This window comes from Podarcis filfolensis (assembly GCF_964270895.1).
Source record: "Podarcis filfolensis genome assembly, chromosome: 17".
Taxonomy (NCBI): domain Eukaryota; kingdom Metazoa; phylum Chordata; class Lepidosauria; order Squamata; family Lacertidae; genus Podarcis; species Podarcis filfolensis.
The window spans coordinates 10132504-10157023 of NC_139621.1; the positions used below are offsets into that span (position 1 = coordinate 10132504).

At 44.1% G+C, this 24520-nt stretch overlaps 1 pseudogene across 1 annotated transcript; it reads right to left on the reverse strand.

Moving 5' to 3' along the window:
- Positions 1-19477: 19477 nt before the first annotated feature.
- On the reverse strand, positions 19478-20116 carry LOC310752338 (TATA box-binding protein-like 1; annotated as a pseudogene). The gene has a single exon. The product of its transcript is annotated as a TATA box-binding protein-like 1 (transcript).
- Between the last annotated feature and the right edge of the window lie 4404 nt (positions 20117-24520).

Genomic DNA, 24520 nt, shown 5'->3' on the forward strand with positions numbered 1-24520 from the left:
TGAAGGGCACCATGATGTAGGGACACACACAAAGGAGAAGGAGAGGAGGGAATTGCTGTATTCCAAAATCAATATTGATCAATATAGCAGCAGCGCAGGAATTTTTTGATTCCTAATTGTAGTGAACCCAACAGTAGCCCATGTGTGACCTACTTCATGGGTTCTCAAACCTTCTACTCCTCAAGGTCGACTTCAGATGGCTGGAAATTACTGAACCACAAAATGGTGCCGTAGGAGCAGAACCCATCACAAAATAGTGGCAGAGGGAGGCAGAGTCTGCCATTATCAGTGGGCAATTACTGACACCACTTTCTCTTGATATCTAATTTGTTGTTGTTTAGTCGTTTAGTCGTGTCTGACTCTTCGTGACCCCATGGACCAGAGCACGCCAGGCACTCCTGTCTTCCACCACCTCCCGCAGTTTGGTCAAACTCATGCTGGTAGCTTCGAGAACACTGGCCAACCATCTCGTCCTCTGTCGTCCCCTTCTCCTTGTGCCCTCCATCTTTCCCAACATCAGGGTCTTTTCCAGAGAGTCTTCTCTTCTCATGAGGTGGCCGAAGTATTGGAGCCTCAGCTTCAGGATCTGCCCTTCCAGTGAGCACTCAGGGCTGATTTCTTTAAGAATGGATAGCTTTGATCTTCTTGCAGTCCATGGGACTCTCAAGGGTCTCCTCCAGCACCATAATTCAAAAGCATCAGTTTTTCGGCGATCAGCCTTCTTTATGGTCCAGCTCTCACTTCCATACATCACTACTGGGAAAACCATAGCTTTTACTATACGGACCTTTGTTGGCAAGGTGATGTCTCTGCTTTTTAAGATGCTGTCTAGGTTTGTCATTGCTTTTCTCCCAAGGAGCAGGCGTCTTTTAATTTCGTGGCTGCTGTCACCATCTGCAGTGATCATGGAGCCCAAGAAAGTAAAATCTCTAACTGCCTCCATTTCTTCCCCTTCTATTTGCCAGGAGTGATGGGCCCAGTGGCCATGTTCTTCGTTTTTTTTTATCTTGAGCTTCAGACCATATTTTGCGCTCTCCTCTTTCACCCTCATTAATAGGTTCTTTAATTCCTCCTCACTTTCTGCCATCAAGGTTGTGTCATCTGCATATCTGAGGTTGTTGATATTTCTTCCAGCAATCTTAATTCCGGCTATGGATTCATCCAGCCCAGCCTTTCGCATGAATTCTGCATATAAGTTAAATAAGCAGGGAGACAATATACAGCCTTGTCGTACTCCTTTCCCAATTTTGAACCAATCAGTTGTTCCATATCCAGTTCTAATACATCTACGGAAATGGCTAAAATTCTTTGCCATAGTGTTGTCCTTGTGGCAAGGAGTTCCAAAGCTCAGTTTTTCCTCAAGCCAAGTACAGACATTGGTTCTGGGGGTATTGCATGGGTAGCCAGCATGGGGTTCTGCAATTCCCATCAGTCCGAGCCAGTATGGCCAATTTTCAGAGATTATGGGACTTGTAGTCCAACAATATCTGGAGTTGGGGGCACTATGTTCGCTACCCATGTATTTAGCTTCTCTATTTAGGCAGCATTTGCTGGTTCAGAGTCCAGAAGTGGAGAACCCTCACATGCTTCTCAAAATATTTTTACCCATTTCCTGCAATTTCTTCCTTTCACACTCAATTTGTATCTTCTTTCCATCACTCTGGCACACCAGTTTCTTCCATCCCTCCTTCCTGGTCCCTTCACATTCATTTCTGCCTCCTGTAACAACCTTCCTCTCTTATTCCTTTCCTTTCTATTCCTGTTTTATGAACTTAATAATTCATAATAATAACAATTATTATTTGATACCATCTTCTGAGGCCCTCTTTCATGTGCCTCCTCTTTGAGAGGTCCGGAGGATGGCAACATGAGAACAGGGCCTTCTCTGCAGTGGCTCCCCGTCTGTGGAATGCTCTCCCCAGGGAAGTTCGCCTGGCGCCTTCATTAGATACCTTTAGGCGCCAGGCAAAAGCATTCCTTTTTAGCCAGGCCTTTGATTGACTTGATTGACATCCTATGCCCTTTTAAAATGTTATTTTTTGGGGGGTGCTGTTATTGAGTTGTTGTTTTTATTTTGATTATATACATTGTGGTTTTATATTTTGATTATGTTCTGTGAACCACCCTGAGACCTCTGGGTATAGGGTGGTATATGAATTCAATAACAAATAAATATTTTATCTCATTTTCAAATTTCCTTCAACAGTTCCTCTGCCTTTTCCCCTCAGAGAGTAAGTAGACCTTCCCTAAAACTTCCCTTTACTCACCACCCAAATCCTATGGTATGGCTCGTGAGTCAAGCAAAGAGGAGGCACACAGTGTCCGAAGGCCCGCTGTTTAAGAAACACCGACTCTGCTTATCATCACAAAAGAGGAAACATCATTCGAAAAGATGATTGGGACATGATGAGTTTCCTGTTTGTTTTGTATTGTGGAACATTCATTTCGAGATTTCGGTAAACGTAAGCCACAGAGGAGAAGCTTGCTAAATAGCTCGGGGCCAAGGAGATTTACTCAGATGGCAACTCAGCTGATATCAGTGAGGCTTACTCCCATGAAGTGAGCTTCTAAGTAGACATGTGCAGGATTGTACTGCAAGGCTTTAGCAAAAACGCATAATACTTTTGCCAATGTGGTTAATAGAAACTGCGCATAAACTATATGTTCCTCTCCATGTAGTGCCTATTGATAGATTGCTCACAGAGCATCATCAGAGTTTAGGAAACGGCATGACTCTTTTTGAAGTGTAGATCACAGTGTACACTAAGGTCCTTGAGCAAGGACAAAAAAAAAAGCCTTTCAGTGTCTATTTTTGAACATCATGTAGCCAGCCTCCAAATTAAAGAGATTTGTTCCATTGTCATACACAACTAGACAGACACACAAGCAAATGCCGGCACAGCTGGTTGATCTCTGGATGTATCAAAGGTCCACATGGTCCACTCAAGGCTCAGCCACACATCCTCAAAAAACAGTTTTTAGCCTGGTTTTTTGGGGGAGGACAAGGGACCACATGTCATTCCCACTGTTCTGCTCACATTTCAGATGTCCTGGAACAAAAAAACTTTTCCCTTAACAGCGAGTAGTGCAAAAATGATTTTTAATACCTTAACATGATGGTTCCCCATTAATATATGTTCATTGTATCACAATTCTTGCCTTTGTCCTGGATTTTCCCTGCTTCTGCTCTCCACCTCCCCACGCCGTGTTTTCCTCAGTTTTCTATCTGCTGTTAGTTTCCAGTGCTCTCTCAGTCTCCTCTTCTGCCATGGAATTATTTGCACTCAATATGCCTTGCTTTTGAGTAGGAGGCGAGTGAGCCTTGCCCCAAAGATATTGCCTCCTACATTGCATTGCCATCTAGAAAAGGAGGAAAGCAGCCTTCCCACAAGAAACTGTGTGCAAATTTAGTTATCCAAGTTAGCGCAATCTTAGGCAGTTTACTGTGAACCACAGAGCCTAGGACTTGCCAATCAGAAGGTTGGCGGTTCGAATCCCCCTACTGCTCCGGCGGGAAGGTAAACGGCGTTTCCGTGTGCATACAGTTTCCAGGTCATGTGGTGAACCAGAGCAGCGCATGGAAACACCGTTTGCCTTCCCGCTGGAGTGGTACCTATTTATCTACTTGTACTTTGACGTGCTTTCAAACTGCTAGGTGGGCAGGAGCTGGGACAGAGCAACGGGAGCTCACCCCATCGTGGGGATCCGAACCCCCGACCTTCTGATCGGCAAGTCCTAGGCTTTGTGGTTTAACCCACAGTGCCACCCGCGTCCCACTAGTAAGATAGCTACGTATAAAAGATGGCCCTCCAGTTTCCCCCATGCATCCTCTCGGCTGTCTCCAAATGCACACTCAATTTCCGGGGTGAGTGTTGGGACCATGAGTAGGCATGACACCTGTCTTCTGCTCAGAAGTGAGCTCTATTCACTGCAAAGGGACTTACTCCCTACATGTTCCCCACCAGCCCAAGCACCTTTTTGCAAGAAGAGAACAGGCAGGGAAGAACACAATTACAAAGAAGAAAGTTCCTTTGCACTCAGTAGGGCTTACTTAGGTATGGGTGGCAAGTGAGCCATTAGGGGCACAATATACTCAGAGCAAACCACCTGTGCACCAGATGGAACTGGTGCCTGAAATGCATGGCTAGCAATAACATTTAGTCAGAGCATGGGACATGGGTGGCGCTGTGGTCTAAACCACTGAGCCTCTTGGGCTTGCCAATTAGAAGGTTGGTGGTTCGAATCCCCGTGACGGGGTGAGCTCCCTTTGCTTTGTCTCAGCTACTGCCAACCTAGCAGTTCAAAAGCGGGCCAGATAAACCCTGGATGGTTAAGTCCAGTCAAAGGCAACTATGGAGTTGCGGCGCTCATCTAGCTTTCAGGCCGAGGGAGCCGGCGTTTGTCCACAGACAGCTTTCTGGGTCATGTGGCCAGCAGGACTAAACCGCTTCTGGTGCAACGGGACACTGTGACAGAAACCAAAGCACACGGAAACGCCATTTACCTTCCCACCACAGTGGTACCTATTTATCTACTTGCACTGGCGTGCTTTCAAACTGCTAGGTTGGCAGGAGCTGCGACCGATCAACAGGAGCTCACCCCATCGCGGGGATTCGAACCACCAACCTTCTGATTGGCAAGCCCAAGAGAAGGGGTCAGCAAACGTTTTCAACAGGGGGCCAGTCCACTGTCCCTCAGACCTTGTGGGGGGCCGGACTATATTTTTTTTTGCTGGGGAGGGAATGAACAAATTCCTATGCCCCACAAATAACCCAGAGATGCATTTTAAATAAAAGGACACATTCTAGTCATGCAAAAGCACACTGATTCCCGGACCATCCACAGGCCAGATTTAGAAGGCGATTGGGCTGGATCTGGCCCCCGGGCCTTAGTTTGCCTACCCATGCCCAAGAGGCTCAGTGGTTTAGACCACAGCGCCACCCGTGTCCCCAAGACCTTGCATAGTGGAGTGCTTTTGAATGTTTATTTATTTTAACGCATTTATAAACCGCTTAATATTTTTTTGAAAGCTCCAAACACCTCGCGGGTCAATGCAAGCTGTAATTTCCAGCCCAGCCCTGCCTTGTTCACATCTGATTGTGAGGAGAGTTGGGCAAGTGGCAGTGGTGGCTTCTTCTCTTTCACAGCTGCTCCCCTGCTGCCAAAGCCTTGCTTTCCGGGGTTGCGTGGTGAGATTGCACGAGAATGCCACGAGATCTAGCTGGAAGCCGCTGCCATGTGACCTCGATGCTTCATTCCGCCTCATGGGCAGCCTAGCCCTGGGAATGGCACAGCTGCAAACACCTTTCTCAGCCCACTGATTCCCCAACGGCAAATCAATCCCTGTCAATGGCTTTTCCCACAGGGTTTCAAATGCAGGCAAGCATAAATATTCACCTCAAGCAAGGGAGGGAAGTCTCTTGAGCCAGATTAGGGAAAAGCAGATAGATTGATTTCTTATTAGCATTCAGTACTGCTGCCCTACACTTCCATTCAAATTAATGCTCAGAACAGCTTGCAAAAAAGGTGGAGATGTCATATACCATATTAAAGACTCACAAACTAAGGGATCTTCCAGAGGGCTTGCTTACTGAGCAGCCATCCTTATCTGTTTGTAGTATTATTAGACAATGGTGGCTATTCAATGAGCATTCATTTTGATTTATTTGTAGGGAGGTTAGATGAGATTGCATCAAAGCAAGCGTGACCACACCTTCTCCAGGGCACTTCTCTGTCCCTTTGTTCTTAGCAGAAACTCTGATCTTTTTGGGCTATCGGTTTGTTGTGCAAGAGCTCTGGATCATCTTTAATTGCACAGCCATCATAATATACCTTTAGGCAGCAGGTGAAAGTTTACCTCTTTAACTAGGGCTTTATCTGTTTCTTTTTTTAATTATTTATACTTTTCCGGTTTCAAACCTTGACTTCCTTCCCCCTCTTTCAGTGGTTCCTTAAATTTATTTTTAATATCTTCTGCATATCCAAATTAACTTAATTTGCTCATTTATTCATCTACTTTAAATATATGCTTTTATGAAACTGCAGGTTATGACAACAACCCTGCCAATGTTCTTATCTGTTTACAATCTATCTGTAAATATTCAATAAACCATTTCCATTCTTTTATTTTTTAAAAAAATTGTTATCTTGATTTCTTATTCTTCTGGTAAGTTTCGCCATTTCTGCATATACCATAAGTTTTTGTATTGATTCTTTCTTTGCTGGGATTTCTGCTTCTTTCCATTTTGGGGCACCCAGATTTTGGCTTCTATCTGTGGCTCTCAAAGTGGGTGGGTAGGGTGTATTTAATGTATTATTTTGAACCACCCTAATACGGGAATGATTAAAAACAGCAGCCATTCAAAACAGCAGTAGAACCTAAACTAAGGGCTCATCCACAGTCATGGGTGTAGCCGGGGCGGGGTGGGGGAGCCAGCTCCCCCCCCCCTCCATCAAGTAAATAAATAAAAAATACTTAACTACAAGTAGAAATAATCAGGATATTTGAAATTGAAAGGCACTACCACAAAAAAAGGCTCTGCTCATCTCTCTTGCTCAGCCATGCAGCATAGAGCAGTCATTCAATACCTCTGGAGAGTAAAGACCTGGCTAAGGTCAATGATGACAGGGGAACATGTCAGTGGGCTAGGCTTGCTGAGTGTGCACAGAAAACGTGCATCAGTAAAAAGGAGGAATTTGAGAAGGAAGTGCTGAAAAGGTTTTCAGCAAATTCAAGGAAACTTGTTTCAGTTTAAAAAAAGATGAATAGAGGCATGCTCTTTGCAATTTTGCAAAATATACTCCTGAACCGCACAAAAGGTACTCCCTGTGGTTAATTTTTTTATTTAACTTCCTAGTTTTCAAACGCCTGGAGATTTTGACAGATTTTTTTTCTGAGCACTTGGAGTCAAAAGAAAGTAAGTTTAAACAACTGTTGTTGAGAGGCACTGGGCTGAGTTGTTTCCCATTAGCCCCACTCTATAGGAGCAAATATAATTCAGCGGAAAACCTTATTGATATTTGCTCCGATTCGACGGAAAGGAGCAGGTTTTCCTGCGACAGGACAAGTGGAAGTGCAGATGGCCCCCTTAAAATATTCTCTGAATAAAACTGTTTTCAAGTTCTGTTGGAAGGAGGGCTCCCACCCCTTTGCCACCCGACACAGATCTCCCTTTCCTTTGCTCTCTTAATGGCTCATCGCAGAGGCAATCACCTGACCGCAGGAAGCTAGCCTTGCTTATTGAGCTTTTAACACTTGCTGGGGATGAAAATGGTCTGGCATCCAGTTTAATGCTGCAAGCCTTGATTAATTTCTAACACTTACTGGATCCTGCACCCCCGAACACGTAACAGTAGAATAGCAAAGAGGATTTCCTTTGTCTACATACATACATAATAAAAAAGGTAAAGGTAAAGGTACCCCTGCCCGTACGGGCCAGTCGTGTCCGACTCTAGGGTTGTGCGCCCATCTCACTTAAGAGGCCGGGGGCCAGCGCTGTCCGGAGACACTTCCAGGTCACGTGGCCAGCGTGACGAAGCTGCTCTGGCGAGCCTGCACCAGCGCAGCACACGGAAACGCCGTTTACCTTCCCGCTAGAAAGCGGTACCTATTTATCTACTTGCACTTAGGAGTGCTTTCGAACTGCTAGGTGGGCAGGAGCTGGGACCGAAAGACGGGAGCTCACCCCGCTGCGGGGGTTCGAACCGCCGACCATACGATCGGCAAGTCCTAGGCACTGAGGTTTTACCCACAGCGCCACCCGCGTCCCTAGTACATACATAATACGGTATTGCAAATCCTTTGCAGGTCACATCTAGGACACAACAATGACGTCAGTTGTGTGTAACACAGCAGGTCCCTCTCAACGTTGCATCCTTCCCTCTGAGCAATTCAACTTGCACTAGTTTTGCCATCCATCTTCCTTTTTCTAGGCAGCGGGGGATTATTTTAAGAGCTTTCACACACCAGATGAAGACACTGCCAATTTGGATGGCAAAGAGGACACATGTTTCACCATTTCGTGGTTGAAACTAGAAACACACTTCAACTGTCTCTCCTCCCTCCCTCTCTCTCACACACAAATCCCTTATTGCATATTGCTACAGACTCTTCTCCAACCACTGCATGGCGTCTTAATATACTCTGCAACAGATATTTATTACACTAGCTGCTGAATCAGATAAACAGCTAAACTGCCCCTAGCAGTTTCCTTTAAAAAACAAAAACAACTTTTAGCAGAGGGAAGAATTCAGTGTTCAGCTTAGCTGATCATTCCACCAGTGCAAGTATTTATCTCCACTACCCCAGGCACTGTTCTGGGTGTTCTCCTGCACTCCTGTGGCAATTTGGGGGTGACATGAAGGGGAAAGAGGAGGAAAAGAACCACGGCACTAGCAGGATTTGTGCCGGCTCCCTCTAGTGCTCCTGTTGAGCTGAATCTGGACTGCTGGACTGAATCTGGACTGAAAGCGACCACCTACCTCTAATCATCTCCACTACTGGCCAAAATTCAATTCAGTGCTCTCACATAGAACATGAGGTCATAGATAAAGCAAATTATCCAGCATTGCGTAGGAAAAAATGGACACCTGAGATAGCAATTGCAGTTGAGAATAGATTGAATTCACAAACTGCAATTAAGTTAATATCAATTATAATAAACAATTTATCAATAGACTCCTCCCTGACGGCTTACGAAAATCTAATTGAGTCCTTGCAGGATGTGGTCTCGGTTAACATAAACTCAGCCGGCAAGCCACACACTGCTAAAGGGCACAGTTGGTTTGACCAAGAGTGCCGCACAAAGAAGGAAGCCTTAAGAAACGCTTATTTGGCCTATAGAAACGCTGGATTAAACTACTTACCTCCATCTTATTTCAAAATAAAAAAAGACTATAAAGCCCTTTTGGCCTCAAAAAAAAGGCAGTCCGAACAAAATTCCTGGTCCCTGCTATTGAATGCCTCACTAAACAATGAAACTAAACTCTTTTGGCAACTGGTCTCTGACTCAATGAAAAATAGTTCCTCAGCCCCCAGCTGTGTCATTCCAGCTCAGGTTTGGGAGAATCACTTCAGAAATATATTTATGGAAAATCCAAACCTCCCTTCCAGCTTACAGGATGATAACAGGGCAGAATTGTCACTGCTCCCTAATTGGAGGCCGGTTACTGTGGAGGAAGTCCATACATTAATTGGGAATCTGAAGAATGGAAAGGCTCCGGGGAAAGACTTTATCCCAGCAGAGTTGATTACATCAAACCAGCACTGGTGGGCTCCGCTTCTGGCAGCACTCTACGGTAGTAAATAACTCGGGTAAGGTACCATATAGCTGGAAACATGCTATAGTAGTTCCAGTCTTTAAGAGAAGCCACCCAAATGTACCTTCCAATTATATATTTGGGGGCGGGGTTTCATAGCTGCTATTTTATTATCTTTGTGCTGCATCTGGGATGGAGTTCATAAACATATTCTCTTTTTTTTAAAAAAAAATATTACTTTCAAACTTTACAAAAAAGAAAAAAGAAAAGGAAAAAAAGAAAAAGAAAAAGAAAGAATAAACAATACAGTACAATATATAAACAATACACAGCACAACATTAACACATTAAACAAAACAAGACAGAGCAAAAACAATTCAAAAACACACATCATACCATTTCAATACCCTCTATTTCATTCCCTTGTTTCATCGACCTCCTCTCACCTCCCTTTTTGTATTCCATTTCTATTAATTGTTTTGGCAAATCCTTCCCATCTTTCTCTATTTTCTGTCATATAATTATCTTAACATATGTTATCCTTATTTTCCATTAATACTATAATACTTATTTATGCTTAATTCCTTATAACATTTCTACTAAAGCCATATAATTTCATTCCAACATTTTTCTAACACTCATTAATTTTACAGTATTTCCATAGATAGACTTTAAACTTTTTCCAATCTTCTTCCACCGTCTCTTCTCCCTGGTCTCGGATTCTGCCAGTCATTTCCATCAATTCCATATAGTCCATCAACCTGGTGATCTTCTGTCCGAGGCTCTTAACTCTTTTCCAAGTCCCTTCTGCAAGTCTTCTTCATATTTATACATGCACTTTACTTTGTCTTCTACTGATCTTGTTCTTATTTTCCTTCCTTTGATGCTGAAGAGTAGATCTCGGGGAACCTCCCACCTAGCAATGTTTTTATTCCTTCTCGACAGGTCAGCCAAATCTCCATAGTTAAACCTAAGATCCAAAAGATATTTCAGGGCGTGTTTCAAAATTCCTCCAAATCTGAATGACCCCACAACTCCAGTCTCCTCCTGACCCAAGTCCAAGTCCCCAAGGTCAGTAAATCCCTGCATGAGAGGATCTATCCAACTTTCCTTCTCCAGTCCAAGCAGGGCTCCAATCCTCAAAATCTGGCTTTCTCTAAATTCAATCATAGAAGGCATCAACTTATAGTCATCAAATTGCATCTGTAAGGCTGGGGCTTTCTCCCTCTCCACTTGTGCTACTTTAGGTTCAACAACAACGACTTTCTCCCTCGCCTTCTCCACAATTTGCCATGTCAAAGTAGATTCCTGTATCGATTCCTGAATAGTTTCTGTATTAATGTTCACTTTTTGTCCCAAATTGGTCACTTTTTGTCCCAAGTTATCAATTTTGATAGTCATCACATCCGTCTTCTTGTGGAGCTGTTCCAATGAATCATTTATCTTACATAATGCAACCACTAAGGCTTCTTCTGTCAACATTCTTAACTGATCCAAGGTCAGTCCCAGATTCTCATAGTTTTTTATCTGCAGCTGGAAATTCCCCCAGCTCAGCTCTTGTAACAGTTTCAAAGGCTTCCTCTAGAGGGAAACAGTTTCTATTTGTATCAATCCTTTTAAGCACAGTTCAAGCAATAAAGTTAGTTTCAATTTTCAGTTACTTTTACTCCTTTTTAAACGCAGAAGGAGACAATGGAGACAATGTATTTCTCTTATTTAACTAACTGTCAACGAACGCTCTATTCACAGTCAATGAGCATTTCCAAAACGTCAGTCTTACTAGCAGCCAGTTTCTAGGTTCAGAGCGGTGGTAATTTAACTTTCTTCACTCTCTCCTGCAGGCTTACACGATCCAAAATTTCCCCCCTCTTCTCCTGCTTCCAAGGGGGGGTTTAATGATTTTAGCCGATGGAAGTTTAATCCTTTACGAAAGGCTTTCCAAGACTTTAGCTTGCAGCCTCTTTGCTTCAGTCTATTTACAAAAGGGGGAGGCGGACTTCCTGTTTGAAACCTCCTCGTTTCGGTGCCAAATTAAGACGTTTAAAAATCCAATTTTCCGTTCTACTCACGGGTAGTTGCTTTAAGATCAAATTGTCCACAGGAAAAAGTCAGCGCTCTCCGGCAACAGCAATGCGGCTTCACTCCGTGAAAGAAGCAGTCAATTCGAAGCACCGCGCTACTCACCCCACATCGCTCCGGATCCCCGAAACCGGGTTTTCCCGCGAGTAGGGGAGGCGCAAAAGGTGCCAGCGGAATCCCACGTTCACAGGCTTCTCCCGCCTGTGATTTTTAGTGGGTCTCTGCCTTCGCCGTGGCGGCCAGACCCTGATTTCCATGAAGCAAATTCCTCCCAATCAGAGGAATTCAGCCATTGCCGGAGGCGCCAACCCGGATGTACCTTCCAATTATAGGCCTATTAGCCTGCTCTCAATAATTGGGAAGCTGTATGCCCGTTTCCTCAGTAGCAAACTTATTATAAGATCTCTGGAACTTGAACATGTTCAACAATGAGCGCTCACACCTCCCTTTGTGCCCCCCCCCTTTGCAGGACTGCGCACAGCACCTCTGGCCACGTGGGACTCACCAGCTGGTTGGGCTGGCCCGCCTCCCTGCGCTAGTCATTGGGGGTTCCTGCCAAACCCCAGTTAACCTATCAGCACTCTTGGGAGGCGGGGCCAGACACATAAATAGGAGGCGGAGTCAGCAGCAAACATGCAATCGCTGTCTCAGGTGGCAGTTTTGGCCTTGGGCAGAATCCTTTAGTCTATCTTCCTTAACTGGGGGGGGGGGTGGGCATGAAGTGGTAACTCACCCCAACCCCCACAGTGGCGATTCCAGGGTCCCCTCTTAAAGGGGTTTGTAAAATGGGAGCCACTGGCCATACACTGGGCATGAGCACACCGAGTGAGTGGGCCTGCGCTGAGTGAGTGAGGGTGTGTGTGCTGCTCCCGCTGAGCGTCAGCTCAGTTTTTTCCCTTTTAGCCTTCTGGCGCCCCACAGAATTAGGCGCCTGCAGGCTAAAAGGGAAAAAACTGAGCTGATGCTCAGTGGGAGAGGAGCACGCACCCTCGCTCACTCAGCACGCTCGTTCGGTGTTCCCCAGACTCTCACCTGGCGCCCTCTAGAACTTGGCGCCCCGGCGCCCCACACCACTAGGGTCTATGGGTAAGATGGCCCTGGCTGGAGAGATGGTTATAGAGGAGCAGGAGTGGAAATACACAGGCGAAACCTGGGACAAATACTGCCATCCAACAAAAGTGGGGGGAAATACCCAACAATTTTAGAAAATGGGTGGATTTTATGAATCTTCAAAGGTTGTGGTCTTATCTTTATCATGGAGCTGAGGGGTTCCTTCTTTCTTCCCAAGGACAACAAAAAGGCTTCTTTGCTGAACCTGCCCTTGGGAATGACGCTGAACCATGACAAAGTGTTCCCAAGGGATTTCCATGCCGGGAACACAGTCAAGTTGCCACTTAAAGCAGCAGCTGAAAGAAAGAAAAACAAATGAACTCCCAGCCAAGGTAAGACCACCACCCTGGAACATTGGTAGAATCGGTATGCTGCCCTCCCCCTCCAGGTTAAAGACCCCCAAAGGTTAACCAAGCTGCCAGAGCATGGAATGCAAAAATAAATGAAGTACTGACAAAGGGGAAATTCACCCAAAGTAAAGCAGATCTCTGCCTATATTCAAAGAGAACAGATCAGAGATGGATTCGTGTACCATTGCATGTAGATAATCCGATGATCTGCTTTGAACAAGATGGGGATGATCATGAACTAATTAAAGTATTAAACCAAAACTCGGAAAGAAGTGTTATAAGAATTTTATGGTCTCAAATATAGAATAAATATTCATAAATGCACACATATCTAAATATATGAACCATGTGTCTGAAATAGTATGGGAAGGCAATCCTGAAGCCATTTTGACTCTCCCAGTGACCTCAAATATTCCTCTGCAGTAAGGGAGACAAATGGGGAAAGCCTTCCTATTGTCTTTTTGCTTGCAAATCCTGTCTTAAGGGTGTATTTGTGTATGAATAGGGTGAGCCTGTGACCTGGACTTAGGAACTAAAGTGTTAACCATCACAAAAGAATGGCTGGGCTGCCAAGGTAATGCAATCAGTGACCATTATTAGGTATCCTGGCAGACAGGATTTCTGCCTTAGGCCGCCTCCTTCTGTGATGTATGTATGATGTTTTGGGGAGAATCTTGGGCTACAGGGTGGGCAATTTCAATAGTCAACCCCTTTGTTCGGGGTTCTCCCTCCTGTGTGTGATGAGTGAGGACCCTGTTGCAACCGTTCCTTGAATAAAGATCAGGCTTACTAGCCGCTTTGCTTCTCAATATACTCTGGTTGGCCTCTGTTACTTTCTCCTACCGATAGGGAACCTTAGAAGGCCTCTGTATGGGCTCCTGGATACCCCATAAGGAAAGAGGAGCAGATTTTCTTACAACAGAAGGATATAGGAAACATAACACGCTACTTGGGAATACAAATAGAAAGAGAATATGAAGACCATCACCTTCTTAAAGCCACAAAACTGAAGAATCATAGAATTGCAGAGTTGCAAAGGACGCCAAGACTCAACTAGTGCAACCCCCTCCAATGCAAGAATCATACCTAAAGAATCTCTGATAGATGGCCATGCAATTTCTGTTCAAAATTCTCCAGCGAAGGAGAGTCCGCCACCTCCCATCCCAAGGTAGTCCTTCCAACTGGTTAACTGCTCTTACCATAGAAAGAGTAGAAAGCTTTAGAATTAGAAATTCAAAGGCAATAAATACCATATTTTTTGCTCTATAAGACTCACTTTTTCCCTCCTAAAAAGTAAGGGGAAATGTGTGTGCGTCTTATGGAGTGAATGCAGGCTGCGCAGCTATCCTAGAAGCCAGAACAGCAAGAGGGATTGCTGCTTTCACTGCGCAGCGATCCCTCTTGCTGTTCTGGCTTCTGAGATTCAGAATATTTTTTTTCTTGTTTTCCTCCTCCAAAAACTAGGTGCATCTTGTGGTCTGGTGCATCTTATAGAGTGGAAAATACGGTACTTTAGCTGCCTGAAAGAGATCAAAAAGCATGGTATTACCATTAAAAAGTAAAAAAGATAAAGGATGGTTAAGTCAAAGGAGACTAGAGGGTTGCGGCGCTCATCTCGCTTTCAGGCTAAGGGAGCCAGGCTGAGGGAGCCAGTGTTATATCATGCTGACCACATGACCCAGACAGCTTTCATCAACTTTGCCTCCAGCTCATCAACTTTGCCTCCCTCCTCCAAAAATACAAAGAAGCTCAACAACTTTTGTATCTGGATTTTCACTTTTTGAACAATGGCAACCCTAGGTTCGCATTTGCCCAGTTCATAGATCGAGATGATATCCTGCAAAAGAATTGGAATCGTCATATAGTTCAAGGAAGAACTGTCAGTACTAGGTGACATCTTGTTCCCATGCATGCAAAGCTTCAAAGGAAGATATGACGCAAAGAGTACGTTGAAGGCCACTTGAGTATAGAAAAATGTAATTATAGATAGACTCTTCTAGAGGCTACTGGCCAAACATAAATGTAGACAGAGAAAGAAGAGGGAAAGCCTGGCATGTCAGAAATTTATATCAGCTCTGATAGAAGAACCTGTGATGTTTTGGGGAGAGCTTCTGCATGCACGGTCAAAGGTGGGCACTGACTTGAGCTAGCAGGAAAGAACTGTCCTGCTAATAATGGACTGTTTTTCCAGCTACCCTGAGATAGCTCATCTGGGCAACATGACAGCCATTTAAGTAATCACCCTCATTGCATCAGTATTTGCAAAACACGGCATGCCTACTGTAGTACAAACAGATAACACACATCAGTTTGATGGCCACAAGTTCCAAGGATTTGCAAAGCTAGATGGGTTTATCCACAAAACATCCAGCCCAAGATATCTACAAAATCCAATGAACTTGTTGAGAATGGCCTAGCAAAGAGATTCCTAAATAAAGCAATGAACTCAAAGGCTGATCCTTATTTGGCATGTCTTACTTACAGAACTAGTTACCACGCAGCATGGCCTCTTCCCAAGAAAACTACTACTAAACAGAAAATTCATCACAAGACTGCCACAAGTATGACACAGTGAGATCAGTTGACAACGTGACATTTACACGTGCAAATATCTGCGCAAGGTCAAGAGAAAATGGCATTACGATAAGGGTGCTAAAAACTTGCCACCACTTCAGGAAAATGGCAATGTGTTGCTTTCAGATGGCACAACATGGAAACAGAAAGCCATAATGTCCCGCCGAGGGGATCCGCTATCATATTAAATGATCATGCCACAAGGTTCCACGTTTTTATAAAAAAATATTTTTTATTAGATAGCTTGTCTGAAAAAATAAAGAATAAACCAAAACAGGTATTTATCTCAAAATGGGAAGTCTTCAAACTATATTTGAAAAATAATTATTGTAGCTTAAAATCTGTTGCAGCATTCGAATAATTTCAGTAGTAGTTTCAAATATGATGTGAGACCTAAGACAGATTAAAACTTATTTAAATTCTGATAATAACTTGATATGTATTGGCAGCAAGTTAATGACAAGTAAATGAAGTAAGGAGCGGACGGGAAGTCTGATCTACAATAAAAAGACCATCTTTATTTTATTTTATTGTTTCGTTTTGTGATTATTCTTTGGTATATGATTTTTCTTTCTGTTTTGTGTTGATGTATACAGATAATTGTCCTTTTTGTGTATTAAAATGAATAAAAGAAAAAAGAAAAGAAAAAAGAAAAGAAATCCATGAAAGAGGAGGAGGGCAGCAAAAGAAAATGGTATGAGCAAACAGGCACTAGAAACTGGAACCCTTTTACAGAGGTCCAACAGCCATAAGAAAGACAGACAGACTCGTCAGCATTTGTTTTGATATTACTCAGTGCTTTCTTTCTTAAAAAAAAATGTTTAGGGGTACTCTCATTTTCCTACGTCTGTTGAACTACTGCCCCTCAATGAGGCCAAACTTAGATTCACAAAATGTTCGGGGGTACGCATACCCTTGCGTTCCCCCCCCCGAAAAAACCACTGGATATTACCTTACTGTGTTCTTGTTTGCTTCCAGTTGGTACTATTAATATCAAAAGAGGGAGACGTGGTGATATCCCTTTAAGAGGTATGTTTGGGAGGGAAACCCTCTGGGAGTTTATATATTTGAGTGGTGCCTCAGCAAGATGCAGAATGCAGGTGGGAGGTAGCACAGGTCCACGATGAAAGTAATATTAACTGTCTCCTCCAATTGTTCAATAAATGAAACAACATTAGATTGAAGAGTTCTGACATCTGTCAGGAAGGTTTAGGTCTCCACCCCGGACCAAAATAGGTGCTGATTTCATTGGTGCCATAAGGGGTGAAGGAGGTGAGAGTTGGCTCCGCCTTTCACAATATAGATTTTAACCTCTGGGGAAACCTCTGGGAATGTGATTTGAAGTTCACAGAATGTTATTCTTTGAAGGAGAACTACCGTACTTGAAAATGATTCACAAATGGTATTTAACTCTGAGTAGGCTTGCTAAGATGTATAAGACTGAATCAGATGAGTGCTAGAGATGCAAAGAGGTGGAGGGAATGTTCTTTCATGTGTGGAGGACTTGTAAAAGGGTAAAAGCGTATTGGGAAATGATCCATAATGACTTGGAAAAAAATGTTTAAAAGTACTCCTCCCCCCCCAAATCCAGAGTCCTTTCTGTTGGGGATAATTCAGACTGAAATTCCCAGGTGTCACAAAAGGTTATTTATGCATGCCACTATTGTGGCCTATGTTTTGTTAGTGAGGTCCCAACCACAGAAGAATGGCAACTTAAGTTGACGGAATATGTGCAGCTTACAAGACTTAACATATAGAATGAGAGAACAAGAAGAACATACGTTTAGAGAAGACTGGAAGACGTTTATTGAATATATGGGAAAGAACTGTACAGCTGAAAACGCTGGCAGCGTTAAGATAAATTCAGCAGTGTAAATAAGTTATGATGGATGTAATACTGTAATGGAAAACTGAATGGTATAGTTTCTGTAGAATATGCAGGGATTTATGATATGTAAAATGAACCATGGAAAGAGAAGAAGGGAACTCATTGATACCTTAAGGATGTAAAATGAGTATTTTAAATTGTAAAACAGAAAATTTAATGAGAGAGAGAGAGCTGGTATCGCTTTGATGTCTTCTGTTTGCTTATGACATTCTAAGGTTTCCTATCCAGTGTTGCCCCCTCCTCACACAAACATCGTTCAAGCTTTCCTCCCAGCATTACGAGGAGATATTGCTCTCCTATTGCGCAGGGGTCAGCAAACTTTTTCAGCAGGGGGCCTTGGTTTGCCTACCCATGGCTTAGGGCACCCACCAGGTGAGCAGCTAACGCTGTCGCAGAGCCCTGACAACAGATGTTCCCGGACAACCAGGTGGGATATAGGGCAGGGCCTCAGCAGCTTATCCATCCTTGCCAGAGGAGAAAGGATTTTATAAGGGGGGAAATCTGGTGACCAAAGGACTTGGCAACGCAATCCAGCACAGACAGGATGCTGAAGTTACTTGTCATGGGGACACGGCGGAGATGTAAGTGGAGCAGCAAAGCAGGCTGCAGATTCTGAGAGAGCACCACTAAAATTGAGGGGATTGCTGCTTCTTTCTACGTAAAGCCTCAGGAATTGCAGCGGCATTCCCCCCCCCCCACAAGAAGGGCCAAGGGCAGAGGGGAATTATAGCTTGCCTTTGATCACCAGGCTAGCGATCCTTCCGGAGGGACGTACGCAACACCCATCTGAAGGGCCTCGTGATCCCTGACCTGCCACAGCATCACAGAAAGCCTTGGTGAGCTTAATTCTTTATCTGCCCTTGAAACATTTGCGATGTTTGCAGAGAAAGCGGAGTCCAAGGCCCGGGAATTCAAGGAAAGTGCGTTGAGTGAGATAAGAACTTCTGGACAGATGAAATAATAGCTGGTTGTGGTCAAGAGGAGTCTAACAGCATTGAGAAACCACAGGGATGCCCTCCATGCCTTAAACATTTTTGTCTTTTCAGCTGTTTTGGAGGAGGTTATCACTGATTATTTTTCAGCATTACAAACTCTGGCCTGTCAATTTCATTGTGAGACTGGGGGTGTGTGTGAAAATCCCCCTGTGATCGGGTGTCTTCTCAATTATATAGCATTTGCAATTCCTTGGGTGAAATTCATGCAGGGCCAGTTCACTCTTGAGGCAAAGTAAGGCAACTCACCTCAGGAGACAGGATCACACCGCCTCTGAGGAATGAATTGTTGCAGCAACGGCTACAGTGCAATTCTGGGAAGCCGGATATGCCCCTCAGCAGCACACCGGTTCCTTGGCAAGTAGGAGGTAATGCTGGCCTCCTTTTTTTAAAAAAGAAAAGTTTTGCAGACTTTTATGTGTGCACGTTTTATCAGATGAAAAAGGGTAATGTCTACAGCTTCTTTGGTGCCCAACATTCAGCGTACAAAAATGTAAAGAATATTCACAAATAAAAACACAAGCTCAACCTATAGAAGTGTTTTCAGATTTAGTGCATATCATGACAAATCTGCTTATGTACACACAGAAATTACTGCAGAAATAAATAGAATGTCTTGTGTTGTTGTTGTTGTTGTTTGGTCATTTAGCTGTGTCCGACTCTTCGTGACCCCCTGGACCAGAGCACGCCAGGCACTCCTGTCTTCCACTGCCTCCCGCAGTTTGGTCAAACTCATGCTGGTAGCTTCGAGAACACTGCCCAACCATCTCGTCCTCTGTCGTCCCCTTCTCCTTGTGCCCTCCATCTTTCCCAACATCAGGGTCTTTTCCAGAGAGTCTTCTCTTCTCATGAGGTGGCCGAAGTATTGGAGCCTCAGCTTCAGGATCTGTCCTTCCAGTGAGCACTCAGGGCTGATTTCCTTCAGAATGGATAGGTTTGATCTTCTTGCAGTCCATGGGACTCTCAAGAGTCTCCTCCAGCACCATAATTCAAAATGTAAAAGAGACAAGAATGTCTTGTAAAAAAAAAAAAAAAGAATGTCTTGTAAAAACCAGCAATTTCGTATCTTGTAAACGTTTGTTTTTACAATATAGCACTGTTCCAAATAAAATCCAAAGGGGACTGGAGATTATCACCATGGCCAAGAGTTTGCACCCCCTCAGCTGTGTTGGTCCACTTGTCCTTTTCTTCACCACCTTCTTCTTTTTTTTGCTATTAGTCCAGTCTTATAAAAGGTGCTTGGTTAGGTTGCCTAATCGTGAAGTGGCAACGTATAAAATTTCTTTCCTGCTTTCAAACACAAATGGATAAATTTGTTCCACTGCAGTGGCAACAGCCTTTACGTTTGGCCCTGTAACTGTGATACTTCCTGTTGAAAAAAACTGTAAAGTAGCTCTGAGAGATTTTAGCATGGGGTCTGTTGCTTTTTGTGATTTCCGGCAATCTGATTTCAAAGGGCATATTGCATACTGCTAAAACATTGACAACTTTAAAATCTGTAAAAATCACCTGGAAACCTAGTTTCTGCAGACTACAAGCTAATCGTCTGGCACCAAATTTAGCTTCTTCTTCACTTTAGCTCCTGTGCAAATTACTTTTCCTGAGGACCAAATTGTTGCTGTAATCCTTGGTTTCCGAAGCTTCATTAATACTTTCCCAACACCACGCTTGTATATTACATTTGTCCCTCTAATGCAATCTTTCAATGACATCTTGTTTGGAAGACTCTGACTACATTTGTGATTAAAATGTCCAAGGCAACATCACTCTCCGCATCCATTGGGGTGACTCAGATTAAAACCTCAAGATTCTAGCACGACACCATGAAGATCACATCTGAAATCCTATATGTTCCCGTGCAGCCCAGTTGCGCAACTCGTCACCATTGCCGTTTCAACACGCCGCCGCTGCCTCCTTCTCTAGCTCGCCTCCTCCTACTCTTGTTCCCAATGTAGATACAGTGGTACCTCGGGTTACATACGCTTCAGGTTACAGACTCCGCTAACCCAGAAATAGTACCTCGGGTTAAGAACTTTGCTTCAGGATGAGAACAGAAATTGTGCGGCCGCAGCGCGGCGGCAGCAGGAGGCTCCATTAGCTAAAGTGGTGCCTCAGGTTAAGAACAGTTTCAGGTTAAGAATGGGCCTCCAGAAAGAATTAAGTTCTTAGCCTGAGGTACCACTGTATTCACTCCCCCTTTCTACCTTGGCATGACGGTCAGGCATCATTTCGAGGTTGACATCAGGTGCCACAATGAGTTTTGTCAATGGAAGCTCTGCTCAAGGATTTCTGCTTATGCAATGGGGCTTTCCTCCACTCTCTTCCCCACTCTACCTCACTCCACCCCACCCCCTGAAGTTGGCTCTTGTGGGGTGCAGAGGATTGTTCCATACGGCAAGCCAAAATGCTTGCGCCCGCAGAATGACAGAGTAACATTGAGTTCCTTCCATATTATCGCCAGGTTTATTTCCATTGAATGCATTGTTTAAATGGAACAGTCTGCTTTTAGCCACCAGATTACATTCTGGATATTTTTATTTGTCCTTTCAGAATGACTGCAGAAGTAGGAGATGGAGAAATCGCAGCTTCTCCTGTGTGACCTTTTCATTTGCTTGCCTCCCCAATCTGCTCCGTGGTGTGTGGGCTTTGTATTTTGGTTTTGGTTTTTTGGGATTTTTTTGCTGTTTGTTCTTTGTTATTTTTATTAAAGATTTTCTTGGTTTACAAAGGTATGTGCAATCTCTCTCTCCCCCCCCCCCCCCGTAACATTTTTTACAGATCAGTTTCATTTGTTGAGACATTAGGAAGGAAAGGGGGAAAGGGGGGGTGGGGTGGCAACATTTCTATTTTACTTAATATATGTGGGGTTTTGTGTCAGCGTCGCTTGTGCCGGTTCTCTGCTATTCACTTGTGTTCCTTTGGTGGTGAGGGAGGTTGGGGTTGGCCTAGGGTGTGGTTGTTTGTTTGCGATTGGCTGTGGTGGTCTTTGTTTTCATGTGTGAGTGGGGTGGGTGGGTGTTTTGGATCCAGGTTAGCCATATTGATTTGTATGCTTGTGGTGGATTTTTGTCATTGTCTTGTTGGGCTGTGTATGTGATAAAGGGGAGCCATACTAGAGTGAAGGCATCGTCTTCTATTTGTCCCCGTACAGTTTCAGTTTATTGGTTAATTTTTCTAATAAGGCTGTTTCCCATACTATTTGCTACCATTGGTCCATGCTTACTCCTGACAGGTCTCTCCAGTGTCTCTCCAGTTATGATGTTTCTGGCTGCTGAAAGTACAGTAGGTTGGTTATGAGTTCTTTGTGGTGTAAATGGGCATTGCTGTCTTGGAAGATGTTTAGTAGTAGAACAAACGACCGGCAGAGAAAAAATGGGCTGGAGAAAGAGAAACCATCCCTTCCTGCTTTAATAGTCAAGTGAAAGGGGCAGAGATAATCTCTAGGCTGAAATCTGACACCCACAACCCTGCCTATGCGTTAACTTTGCATGAGAATGGGGAAGGAGGCATCTAACAAACCTTGTCTTTGGAGGTCCTGTGGAAGGGCTTCCCAAGGCATTATGGGGCTTCCCCACCACTTCCCCTCATGCACCACGCCTCCCACTGGCCCTGGAGAGGTCAGGAGGAGCCCCAGAACAGAGCGCAGGGTGAGGGAAGGGGAGGACCTTCTGTCTACCAAGCTGATGTGCTTGCGCCAGCATAGCGTGACATCAAATTCCTTGTTTACTTTTTCCAAAGTGGTGCATGCTATTAAAAATGAAAAGTGCCCATGGTCCAGCAATTTCCCATGCTGGAATATGTCACCCATAGAGCTGTACTAGGGCAGTGGAGGCATTAAGAAAGCAAGGTTCAAGGCAGAACCAAAAAAACAAAACAAAAAACCAGAGCCCTTTCTGTTGGGGATAATTCAGACGGAAATTCCCAGGTGTCAAAAAAGGTTATTTATGTATGCCGCTACTGCAGCCCGTGTTTTGTTAGCCCCAAAATGGAAAATGAGCGAGGTCCCAACTATAGAAGAATGGCAACTTAAGCTGACAGAATATGCGCAGCTTGTAGAATTAACATATAGAATAAGAGAACAAGAAGAACATACGTTTAAAGAAGATTGGAAGACGTTTATTGAATATAGGCGGGGGGGGGGGAACTGTGTACGCCTGGAAACGTTGGCAGCATTGAGATCAATTCAACAGTGTAAATAAGTTTCAATGGATGCAATAATGGAATACGGAATGGTTTAGTTTTGGTAAAATATGCAGAGATTTATGATATGCAAAATGAACCATGGAAAGAGAAGAAGGGGGTCACTGATATTTTAAGGATGTAAAAATGAGTATTTTAAATGGTAAAACAGAAAATTAAATAAAAATTCTATAGGAAAGAAAAGAAAAGAAAAGAAAGGTCCAAGACAGAACTGTGGCTGGGAAAAAACCTCTCACACAGGGACGGAATGAAATGCACTGCACAGGAAAAAGGAACTGGGTTAATTTTGTGACCAAAATAGCAAGAGGGCATAGACCTGCTAGGTTCACAGAGCTGGAGTCTCTTGCACCTTTAAGAGTTGCATACAAGGGATAATCCTGCCAGGTGCTGCTTTCTCTGTAATTGCAATAATAGGATGGGAGAGCCAGCTATCCATTGCAGGAGTGCAGCTGTCCACCTCTGAGCATTAGCTCTTGTTTTTAATGTCATTCTCTTCCTTTTGCCCTTGGGCCAAACTGAATAGGCAGGGCAATACATGAAATACATGCTTGCCCCATTCATATAGAATGTGGCGGCAGGGAGCTACCGGTAATCTTTACATCAACAGAACATGCGGAGGAGGAGAACAGAGCTATTCCATAGCTGTCCTCCGTAGCTTTGAAATAGGTTTTACAGCTTAATTGGCCAACATGACAGCCGTTTAAGTAATCACCCTCATTGCATCAGTATTTGCTCAACATGGCATGCCTGCCGTAGTACAATCAGATAATATACATCGGTTTGATGGCTGCAAGTTCCAAGGATTTGCAAAGCTAGATGGCTCTATCCACAAAACATCCAGCCCAAGGGATCTACAAAATCCAATGAACTTGTTGAGAATGGCCTAGCGAAGAGATTCCTAAAGAAAGCTATGAACTCATATGCTGATCCTTATTTGGCATGTCTTACAGAACTAGTCCCACACAGCATGGCCGCTTCCCAAGAAAACTACTGCTCAATAGAAAATTCATCACAAGAGCTGGAGTCTCTTGCACCTTTAAGAGTTGCAAAGAAGGGAAAATCCTGCCAGGTGCTGCTTTTGCTATAATTGCAACATACCGCTTGTCATCATCTGCCTGTTCTGCAGTTGAGGACTTCTTGGATCATTCTTTGTCTAGCTCCTTCACTTTGATCTTACCGCCTTGGGTGACCCTGCTAGGAATAAGAGATTCCCGACAGCTTGCAATGATTCTTCAACATCAACTTTGTTGGACTGGTCATGTTGTGCAGATGCCTGATTATCGTCTTCCAAAGCAACTATTCTATTCCAAACTTAACAATGGAAAGTGTAATGCTGGTGGTTTTGTTGCCTATGGACCTGGCATTGCACAGCACCAATGACGGAGGTGGGTAATCCCTGCTTGCCCTACTCTCGTCCCTTGGGATGGGGCGTAGATTGGAAGGGGTTCGAGCATCACTGCATCTCAAAACCCTTCGCCAATAGTGATATCTAGCCCCGCCGCCATTCCTCCCTAGCCCTTCAATAGTGGGAATCCCAGACCCCATACTAGCCTCTCCAATAGAGGGGTAACATCCCCTCATTAACAAGTCATCCCTGGGCCAGGACTCCTGGGCCAAAATGGTATGGGGAAGAGGTGAAGGTTTGATAGGGTAAGTATCCCTAGAAGATAAAACCCAACCAACCACACCCCAAGCGGGGAGGGCGGTCCCACGGTGTTTCGTTAACTGTCAATCCCCCTCTCCCTCCTGGATTGGAGGACTGTTGGTTCTGTCTGTGGCTGTGGGAGTATTAATGAGGCATGTGCTATAAAATTAACTGATTAATTGCAGGAATACCATTATGCCAATTTCAGAGACAGGAGCAATTTCTGAGTAATCGTAGGATTTCAGATGTGCCCTGACACGTCGAAACTCTGCCCATGTACCAGTGATAGCAGCATAAGTTACACCATGTCATTGTAAAAGGAGAGTGAAATTGGCATGCATTTGCATTCCACACAACTAGGTTAGCCTCTCCCAAGCTAATCTTCTCTTGATGTTTCAGCCCAAGTCAGCACAGCCAATGGTCA